Source organism: Talpa occidentalis, unplaced genomic scaffold (assembly GCF_014898055.3).
Source record: "Talpa occidentalis isolate TD23 unplaced genomic scaffold, MPIMG_talOcc4v2.1 talOcc4.2, whole genome shotgun sequence".
Lineage (NCBI taxonomy): Eukaryota > Metazoa > Chordata > Mammalia > Eulipotyphla > Talpidae > Talpa > Talpa occidentalis.
Window position 1 is genome coordinate 86,250,910 of NW_023602073.1, and position 10,383 is coordinate 86,261,292.

The 10,383-nt window shown below is 38.4% G+C and overlaps 1 pseudogene; it reads left to right on the top strand.

Annotated features, from left to right (window-relative positions):
- The first annotated feature begins 6,861 nt into the window (after window positions 1-6,861).
- On the top strand, window positions 6,862-9,865 carry LOC119251471 (ubiquitin thioesterase OTU1-like; annotated as a pseudogene).
- The last annotated feature ends 518 nt before the right edge of the window (window positions 9,866-10,383 follow it).

Here is a 10,383-nt window from a genome sequence, read left to right on the forward strand (position 1 = left end):
GAATGGCTTTTCTAGGCATTGAAAATACCGATGGGCAGGAAGGCCAAAGACCATCCTCCTCAAAGTATGGCCCATTACTGTCTATATCTGCTGGTCCATAAGTTTTTGGCTGCTGCAACAGGACTGAACTTGAGATGAGCATATATAAACCTTTACAGCAACTTGAAAGGGTAATTGTGTTTATATTTAATATTAAATTTGGGAGCATGTAATTTATATGCTTTTGTTTTTTATTTTTGGTTTAGATTTCATGGTAATTTACAAACATGTCAGTCTGCAGAGATGGGAGAAAGTTAGTCCTCTACCACAAAGAGTTTGAGAAGCACCATCCTAGGAGACAGGAAATGACTTTAGAAAGCCATTCTTGCCCACACTGACATCTCAACCACAATATAATATTCCTCTAAAGTGCCAATTTCAGATTCCTATCTGAAATTAGCTAACAAAAAATTTGAATTCTGATCTGAAAATAGGATATGAAAAGAAATTTAATTCCCTTCTATTTTGCATTTTTCCTTTGTGCAGTTAATGCAGTTTACCTACACTGTTTATATAAAACTGTAGATAATAAAGCTATAAAAATATTAAATATTAAAACCTGATATTTTGAAAAAACTTTGTTTGGAAGGTTAGATTTTTCACATTTTTATGTTGGTGTCATGAAGGCATCATGACTTTCCACAAAATGCCCTTTGATACATCGCTAAGAAATTGAACTATTATTTGAACTGCCAGAATAACATAGCCAATATGACATTTTAGTCTTTCATATATTGCCGTGGTGCAGAAGAAGGGACTAAAGATCATGAATGCTACATGTTGAGTAAGTGTGTGGCTCAAAAGATCTGGGTTCTCAGGGAAGAGAAATGACTACCTATTGACATATAACTTATACACAACAGCTCAGATAAAGGGAACTTAAGTCAGAGCAAGAAGACAAAACCAGTCTGAGAAAAGGAAAGCCAGATATTATCATCATGAACATGACTTACCCTTTCCAAAGCATATGCAATAAAGTGTTCAAAGAAACTCTTTGCGAATTATATTAAACACAATTGTTCCTTATTCTATTTCAGATGAGAATTCAGTTATTACTTAAGAATGAAAAAACTGTTCCTCTTCCTCTTGTATCATTGAATGAAGTGCAGAAAATTGGAAGAACTTCCAGAAATTTATTAGTTGCATTTCACTGTTAAGAAAATTAATCTGCTGGGAATTTTTTTTTTGGGGGGGGTGTTGGTGGTTTATTCTTTAAGTTTTCTCAATCTTTATTGATATCTCAGTGATTTGCCACATCAGCAGCATGGAATAGTTCATGTGTATATGTATTTGCATATATAATATACATCTTTACAAGCAAATTCTGTGTAACGCCTGTGTTTCTACTTTTCTCCCATTAGCTTATGTGAAGATCATATATTATTTTCTGTTTTCTCATTCCACATTCTAAAAATAGTCCATCTGTTCTGTGTACAGTCTAAAATGAAGATCACCATAGATATGCAATAAAAGCCTATCTAAACAATGCAAATTATGAAGGAATTTTTGTAGCATTATATGCCTGAACCAAAAATATATCACAAGTATTACTTACATTAGAGTTTTCCCTCATATAATATGTGCATATTATATTACTAATCCTTAGAGGTAGTTTTGCTTTGTAAACCCCTGCTCTCTGACAGCTGTGTTTATACAGAAGATGTCCTTGCCAATATTTTGTTGCCTTTTGCTGTTTAAAGTTGTTTTCTTCTTGTAGCTCATCCTTTGTATTCTTATTTGTTCCTTTACTTCAACCTCTAACCTCTGTGAACTCATGTTTCTGTGCTTTTTTATCATGCTAGCAAAATTTCAAGGGTTTTAAAACAAAAATTACAGTTTAACTCAATGTTGCTATATTCTTTCTTTTAGAAAGAAATAATTGGATTGGGACATTTAAAACCCCCTTTTTTATTATTATCAAAACATCCTAGCTGTGTTTTTCTTGCAACATCCTAGCTCTTCTTCAACCAGTTGACCTGCAACTTCCTGGCCAAATACATTTCTTTAAAATACTTCTTTCTATTTTGTCACTTCTGTCGGGAAATCAATACCAGCTGATTCTTCTTTCCTATGTCAGGTCTAACTTTCCCTCCCTATCACAACACATCGTCCCACCCAGCACCGTCTTTCCCATTGTCACCGTGGACTTCTACTCTAGGTGAGCTCATCTAATGCTCACGAACTTGGCACCAGCCTCTCTGCCTCTTGAAGCTTTTTGTGTTGTCTTCCTCTTCCAGAATGTCCCTCAACTTCCTTATGGTTTAAGAACTGTCTACCCCCTTAAGAATATCTGACTTCATTAACACTTAATTTTTCTCTTGTTTACATATTCTTTTAATCACCAGTCATTTCAAGTACTTTGTCATATTGTCTTAATTAATTGTAACTTACCAATTTAGAAAAAGGGAAAATAGAGATGACACAGTGCTGGTGAAGATGTTAGTGGGCAGACATTCTGATTTTTCCTGGTGGAAATGACTACTTAGTTTGGAAGGCAGAAAACTGCACAGAAACAAATGGAGGAAAAAGACTAAAGAGAGATGGAAAAATCCATGTGATGAACATTCATTCTCACTGGTGCTTGGTTCTCCGTCCCCCTTGTCCACACAGAACATTAAAATTCTTGATATTCGTGTGACTGAATGGGGTCATATGATCAGCGCTGACCAATAATTGTGAGAAGAAACACTTTTGAACAAAAAGTTTGACTTTTGGACCAAAGCACTTAATTGCCAATTAGAAACCTCCAGAGTTTCTTGTCCCTAGTACTTCAATGATTAGGAAAGTGCAACTGGCACAGAGCCTCCCTCCCTAGGCTCCTGACTATTGAAGTGACTATTGAAGTTACCAGAATATTGGAGCTATTTGTTACTGTAGCATAACCTAACTTATCCTGATAAACACAAAATGTGGACCAAAAAAATCCTATTTTTTTTACTTCATTCAGACACATAGTAGAAAAAAAAACTAAATAATCCTAAAAAACTATTTTTTTTTAAGATTTATTTATTTATTTATGCAAGCACTGGGTATAGTCAGAAGTGCAGGAGGGTGAGAGAATCCACCAGAGCCAGTGCAGGGAACAGAACAGGCAGACTGACTGACGGAACACACCTCTGAGGGGAGTAGTGGGCATGGCAGGAGAGGTCTGCATGCCATGTAGGACCCTCACTAGCGGCCGGGGATCAAACCGGTGTGCAGACTGCCAGCAGCCTCACAGCCCAGCGCTCAACCCCTGTGCCACCAGGGGAGGCCCAAAAGCTATATTAAAAAAAAAAACAAAAAAAACTTGCTTCATCCTTTCCAAAACTAGTTCCATTCCCCAAAAGTAACAATTTCATGCTTTTAGCAAATTTTATGGTAGCCAATTCTGCAACACTAAATACTGTGCTTCTATTTCTATTCCTTGACTTATCAATTTTAAACACTATTTCCTGTTGTGGTAGAGCAGGATCCTACTCTTTACCACAACCATTACTCCCAACACCACCAACAATAAACAAAAAAAATTACTTAATGTTTTTTCTACTCCCATAGTTATAGATCAAGTCTTTATTTAAAATAATAGTTAATGTCATTATTATGACGATGTAAATGAATTGTTCACAAGAATAACTGTCAACATTGGTTACCATACTGAGAATTACTCTCTCTTGTGTTTCCTAGGTCCTAGACTTCTTTTTCTTATATGTGCCAGTGAGTCTTTAAGAAAGAATTGAAGCCACTAAAGGCATAGGGCGGCAGTAGAAATAAAGTGGGGAGGGGGCCCAATGGCACATGATAGGTGTGGGTGCTCTGGAGTTGGTAGGGTGTAATGATGCAGATGGAAAGAGGCATAAGCTTATTCTGGATATATACCCATATGCAATAATGGAAACCAATGTCACTTCAAATCAGTTCATTCATTAATTTTTTAAAAAAGGACACAGAACAGATCATTTTTTTAAATCTCAAACAATCTAGTATTATTATTCTACAGAGCATATAATTTTCACCCGTATTTTAAAGTATTCCTCCATTATTTTCTTGCTCAGTTTCTTTGAATAATCTATGCCATGCTTAGCTTTAGATTGAATATATGACTTTTTTTTTTTTAAAGATTTATTTATTTATACAAGCACTGGGTACAGTCAGAAGCGTGAGAGGGTGAGAGAATTCACCAGAGCCAGAGCGGGGAGCAGAGCAGGCAGAAGGACCGAAGTACACTGCTGAGGGGAGCAGCGGGTGGCAGGAGAGGTCTGCGCGCCATGTGGGACCCTCGCAGGTGGCCGGGGATCGAACCGGCGCTGCAGAGGCTGCAGGCAGTTTCACAACCCAGCGCTCAACTGCTGCGCCACCAGGGAGGCCCTGAATATATGACATTTTATCAATCTAAATTTTTTCATAATCTTCAGTCTTTTAGTAAATATTGATATAGGTCTTTATTTTACTGTGGAACATTTCATAGGTAATTTAATCTGGAAATTTATGTCTTAATGTTGTTTATATCAACTTTCTTTCAACTTCCGAGTCCTTTCTCTGTAATTTCTCTTAAATGAATTTTGCTACCCAAGAACTTCTTAGAACTTAAATTGAGGGCATCCCTGGTGATGCATGGGGTTAAGTCTCAGCACTATGAGGCTATCTGCAGCCATTGCAGCACAAGTTCAGTCCCTGGCAAGGGAGGTGACCCACATGACACAGCAGATCTCTCCTGTCTCTCTGGCTGCTCCCCTCATCAGTATATCTCAGTAGATCTGCCTGTTGGGTTTCCCACTCTGTCTCTGGTGAATCCTCTCACCCTCACATCTCTGGCCTGCACGTCAGCTCTTGTATGCATAAATAAATAATTCTTAAAAAAATTAACCTAGATTGAGACATAATTTTCCATCTATTTTTTTAATCTATTTTTATCTTGCCTATCTGTGCTTTCTTAGACCATATCTTTAGCATCACCTTCTATTTAATTTTATTTCGGGCAATTATGTTTTTAATATCCATGAATATTTTTTCTACATTTTCTCAATATTGTTCTTTATAGCTCCCTATCTCAACGCATTTTGGATGCAGTGATTTTTATCTCTCTGAGGATATTAACTCTAGGGTTTAATTTTTTTTTTTTAATTTCCTTCCTTGCATTTATTTCCTTTATTTACTTATTATGGTCTCTATACAGTACAAGAGACTTTTATTAAATACTTCTTGTTGACCCTTGAATATCAGTTCATATTTGTTTTTATTAAGGTAACATGGATTTACATTTTATGCAATTCAGCAGCCTTGGATCACACCTCCTCAGATGCACATCACACACCACACTCACCAACAACACGCCCTCAGATCACCGACTGCATGTTTAAGAAGGAAGCTAAACAAGAATGACTAGACATTCTCCATGAGGGGAAAGTTGGAGAGAAGGAAATATTAAGGGTAGAGGGAGAAAGGCGTTGTCAGTTGTTCAGGTTCAGCAGAGGGTAACTAGGCAACAAGACAGATTTTTTATTGAGGTTCCTCCAAGTAGCAGAATGCCAAGGATCCTCTCAGTTTCTTTAGAAAAAGTTTCGCCAATCACCTTCTAGGGAGGTGGATACCTAGAAAGCAGCATTATGTGTGGTAGGTACCTGGGCCACTGTGGTTCAACATCCAGCATAAAGACTTTACTTGATACTCTTTTTCAATCCAGCAGCTCACTCCTGCTCCCACCTTCCTAAATCAAGAATTAACCTGGGGCCTCCCCGGTCGCGCAGCGGTTGAGCGCTGGGTTGCGAAGCTGCCTGCAGCCTCTGCAGCTCCAGTTCGATCCCCGGCTGCTCTCCGGCCACTGGAGGAGGGTCCCACATGGCGCGCAGACCTCTCCTGCCACCCGCTGCTCCCCTCGGCAGTGTACCTCGGTCCTTCTGCCTGCTCTGCTCCCCGCTCTGGCTCTGGTGAGTTCTCTCACCCTCCCGCGCTTCTGACTGTACCCAGTGCTTGTATAAATAAATAAATAAATCTTAAAAAAAAAAAAAGAATTAACCTCATATCTCCAAAAACATAAATCTCCAGACTTCTGCACCACTAAAAGAAAAGTAATTACTAGTGCTCCAGAAGGGAACAAAGACCGGGAAATTTTGTTTCTTACATGATATTGCTAAAGAAAAGAATAGTTTTTAACCCCATCACCTTTGCAGCATTGAGCACTTCCATCTTTTGAACATTTTTAAGGCTCCACAGGGACATCTCAGCTTCTTTCCTCTAGTATTCCTTCTATAGGAAATGTCAGCTGCATCATTCTTATAAATTAGTTTCAAATCCTCTACTTCCAAGCTTCCAAAGACTGTTAACAACTTTCACCTGCTCTTATCTCCGCCCTTTGTCTTCCTGTCCTATGGGGTTCTATGTAATGGGTTTCTACCTATTTTATCCTGCTATCATCATTTCTGAAGGGATGCAGATACAGATACCTGTGATGCTTCTGCTATGTTAATCTGGAAAACAAATAAAAATTTTTTAAATAAAATAATTAAAAGAAAATTGCAAGCTCTTTGAGGACACTCACATCCCCTTTGACCTACACCACCTACCGCAGCAAGAGGAAGTTAAGGGTTACTCAGTAAGAACTTCATTCATACTGGGAGAAACTTACAAGTTAAATTTCACTCAAAATGTACTTAATACAAGTATTTATTTCAAAACTAGAACAAAGGATTTCTCACTTTTTGTGATAGGACGGCTTTCTGGAGGCATTTCCAGTAAATTTGACCAGATTCTTCTCCCACTCATTCCTCTATTTGTTTTTATTTAGGATAAAAAAAGAATATTTTGTTTAGTCTTTTTCTTCTACAGACATGTGTATGGGTCGATATGGAAAAGGGGTTCGTTTACCATCACTCACGTGGGTTTAAGTGGCCTGGAAAACCTTTCACGTCTCCTGCCAAACCACAGCCTATGACCCACAGAGCACAATGCTGACTTTTTTCCACATTTCTAATACCAGATAAGTGCATGATGTGTTAAAGATGTTCAGGGTAAACTGTTTTAAAGGACAGCAGTGGAAGGAGTAGGGCACATTTTTCAACAATCTGTTGTTTGTCCCTTTTACCACAACTTGGCTTCGCTAGTGCCTGACACTGAGGGGCTCAACAGATGGAGGAATGTGGTTTTAAGTTTGCCGAGTTAATTGTACTTTTCTCTACTCACAGCCCTCTGATTTAGACATTGGAGATGCCTGGACCCTTCATCTAAATAAACAGACCCAGTTATTGCTGGAGAAGCGTATCTAAGTGATGTCTGTCTAAGAAATAGATCCATCCTCCCTACGCCAATTTCACCACAAAATCCTGTATATACAGTTCCCCTCTTAGGGTAATTTTCACTTAGGGTTTAGCTTATTACAAGATCTGAAATCTATATTATATAATTCCTCTTTTAAGAGTCAGTAAACAAAGATCTTTTCAAGAAAATTTATAACAAAATTTAATCAAAGGAACATTCTTGGACTTATAATTAAAATTCCAAGAGAACCACAAATTCAGCTGTTTCTGCCTCAGCCCCAATCCTACCATAAAAGTATCACCAAGTAGTAGCAAGCAAAAGGAGAAGAGAGAGAAATATTAGATAAATTTATAAGTTTATAAGTAAGTAATTTCTTTTTTTGTTGCAATCATCTGAAATGATGTGGAGAATGAGTACACCATCTGCTATTAAATATTTTAACTAGTTTTTATGAAAATCACACAGGGAGGATTTTTTTTTTAATGCATTAGGGGAAGAGGAAGAGTCTGGCATTTGTTTGCTATCTACTTTGTGCCTTTATATAGATTTTCTATGTTTCTTTACATAGTTTATCTCATTTAATCTTCATAGCAACCCAGCAGGAGAGTTACAATTGAGCTCATTTTATAGATGAAAAAATTAGTAACTCAATTAGTACAGGAACCAACCAGAATTTGAACTCAAGTCTTTCTGAGTTTGAATTATATGGGAGACATCATGGCATAGTGGATAAAAAGCATCTATTTCAGATCAAGGTGTCAGCATTCAAATATTGATCAGACCATTTCTCAATGAAGTGCGCCAATATTCTTTGCTTTCATTTTCTCATCAATAAAATAGAGATAATCATTAATAATCTCACAGGGCCATTGTGGAAATTAATGAAGTAAGATCTGCAAAGTCTTTAACTTTGCAAGAAGTTAAGTTCTCCCTATGTATTGGTTATTATTATTACATTATCTCAACTCCTAGAAAATGGTTTTCTTGCTTATTATTTCTAATACACAAAGATTAAAAAATTTCATATATAATTCAAACAATAGGAGTACATTTATCTCCCAAACTTTCCTTTACACATAACAGGAACTGAATTTGTCTGGGCATTCAACCAAATTGGAGGCTGAAAACAAACTTAGTCATCCTGTTAATTTATATACCCCAAAGGATTTCAAATATCTTTTCTGAAATTTAAATTATTTTATTTGGATCCTGACACGCATATTTTTGACATTTTAATATTTGAGGCATAAGACCTAGTAAGAAGTACAGTTGGCTTATATTATGGATAGAAAACACTTTTAGTTATCCATATTAAGACTAAAATCTCAAATATTGAATCTTGCACTTAGGGAGGAGTTGGTAGATGAGTCAATGAATCGTCTTCTTAAATGCTTCTTTTCTTTGCTTAATGCTTCATAGAGTCTAAGTGTTTTCTCACGCATATTTTCAGAAATCTGTTATATTCTTGCCATTATTATTTGTTCTTTGCTTGAATATTTCTAGTAAGGAAGAGTGCATTGCTTTGGGGTGGGAAGGGTTGGAGAAATTAATGTTTCAAACTGATAATATGCCAGTCTATTGGGAATTTTAAAGAAAATACATGAATTCTGTGCCTTCCAGTGGGTAATTTCTTTGAATTAATTAAATTGATTAAGCACTTATATAGTCTTTAGGTTATTTTTCCAACCCTAGAGTAAAGCTGTTCATAAAGCTTTCAGGGTCTCAAATATTTGGCACATTCTATTTTCATTCAGTCTTCAGGTTAATAATAAGCAGTCAGGCAGTGGTTGTTCGCTGTGGCAGCGAACCTGTCCTCCAGCTGGGATTGGGATCTGAGACTGGGATCAAGCCCCAGGTTTCACCTGCGTGTACAAAACATGGTGCTCCCAGTTAAGTCAGGGAAACATTGCCTGGTGCTCACCAGACCCTCCGTCCCCACAGACAAGCCTCTCTACCGGTGCGTACTACGTGGTAGAAGGAGGAGGCTTGAATCTGGTTTGTGTCTCTAGATGGGACACCTCATAGTACAGATCGTAGCAGGTGACCCAGACTTCGATAGCGAGGCAATACTGGGGAAGACGAACCAAGAGGACTGTAACTGGATCAAAAGGGATGACACTTGAGGAGGAGCTACTGAGATATACATCTTGGCTACATTTTATCAGTGTGGTATCTGTGTAGAAGATACCTAGACCGGGAGACTTGACCGCTTTGGGGAAGAAGCGGGCTATATCTAACAGGTCCTTCTTACCTATGATGGCATCCACTATGACCTGCTACAATGTGACTTCCCTGACCCAGACACCCCTCCTCTGACCATCTTCTATCTAATGATGATATCATTCTTGTACAAGCACTGGAACTAGCAGAAGAAGGAAAGAAAAAGGGACAGCACACTTGTGCCAACCGCTTCACCCTGCGATGCACTGTGTGCCTGGAGGGCTTGACCCGACACGCCAAAGCACCCTACCATACCACAGAGACAGGCCGCACCAACTTCGGAGAAATGCGATCTATGCGCCAGGGGACTGAAGCCGACTATCTCGCAGCTCCAGAAGGCTCTGGGTTTCCAATAAGCTATTCTAAATTCTGAAGAACAAAGGAACACAATGTTTGCACCATCCTTTGTGTTTAAAATCACTAAGACAGGGCCTTAGTGATTGAGCGCTGGGCTGTGAAGCTGCCCGCAGCCTCTGCAGCGCCGGTTCCATCCCTGGCCACCAGGCAAGGGTCCCCATGGCACGCAGACCTCTCCTGCCACCCACTGCTCCCCTCAGCAGTGTACTTCGGTCCTTCTGCCTGCTCTGCTCCCTGCTCTGGCTCTGGTGAATTCTCTCACCCTCCCGTGCTTCTGACTGTACCCAGTGCTTGTATAAATAAAATAAATAAATAAATCTTAAAAAATAAAATTAAATTAAAAAATAAAATCACTAAGACACCAAAATTCCTTGTTAAGATGGTGTGCAAAGTTTACAGATCCGTTTCTATAGTGGAGATCTGTGCCCTCTTTCTCCTGGGGGACACAATAAGTGGTCCTTGCTACCCGCTGATACTAACCTGAAGATTGAGTTTTAGTGTCATGAACTAGCACCCAGCACCATTCACTTTTAG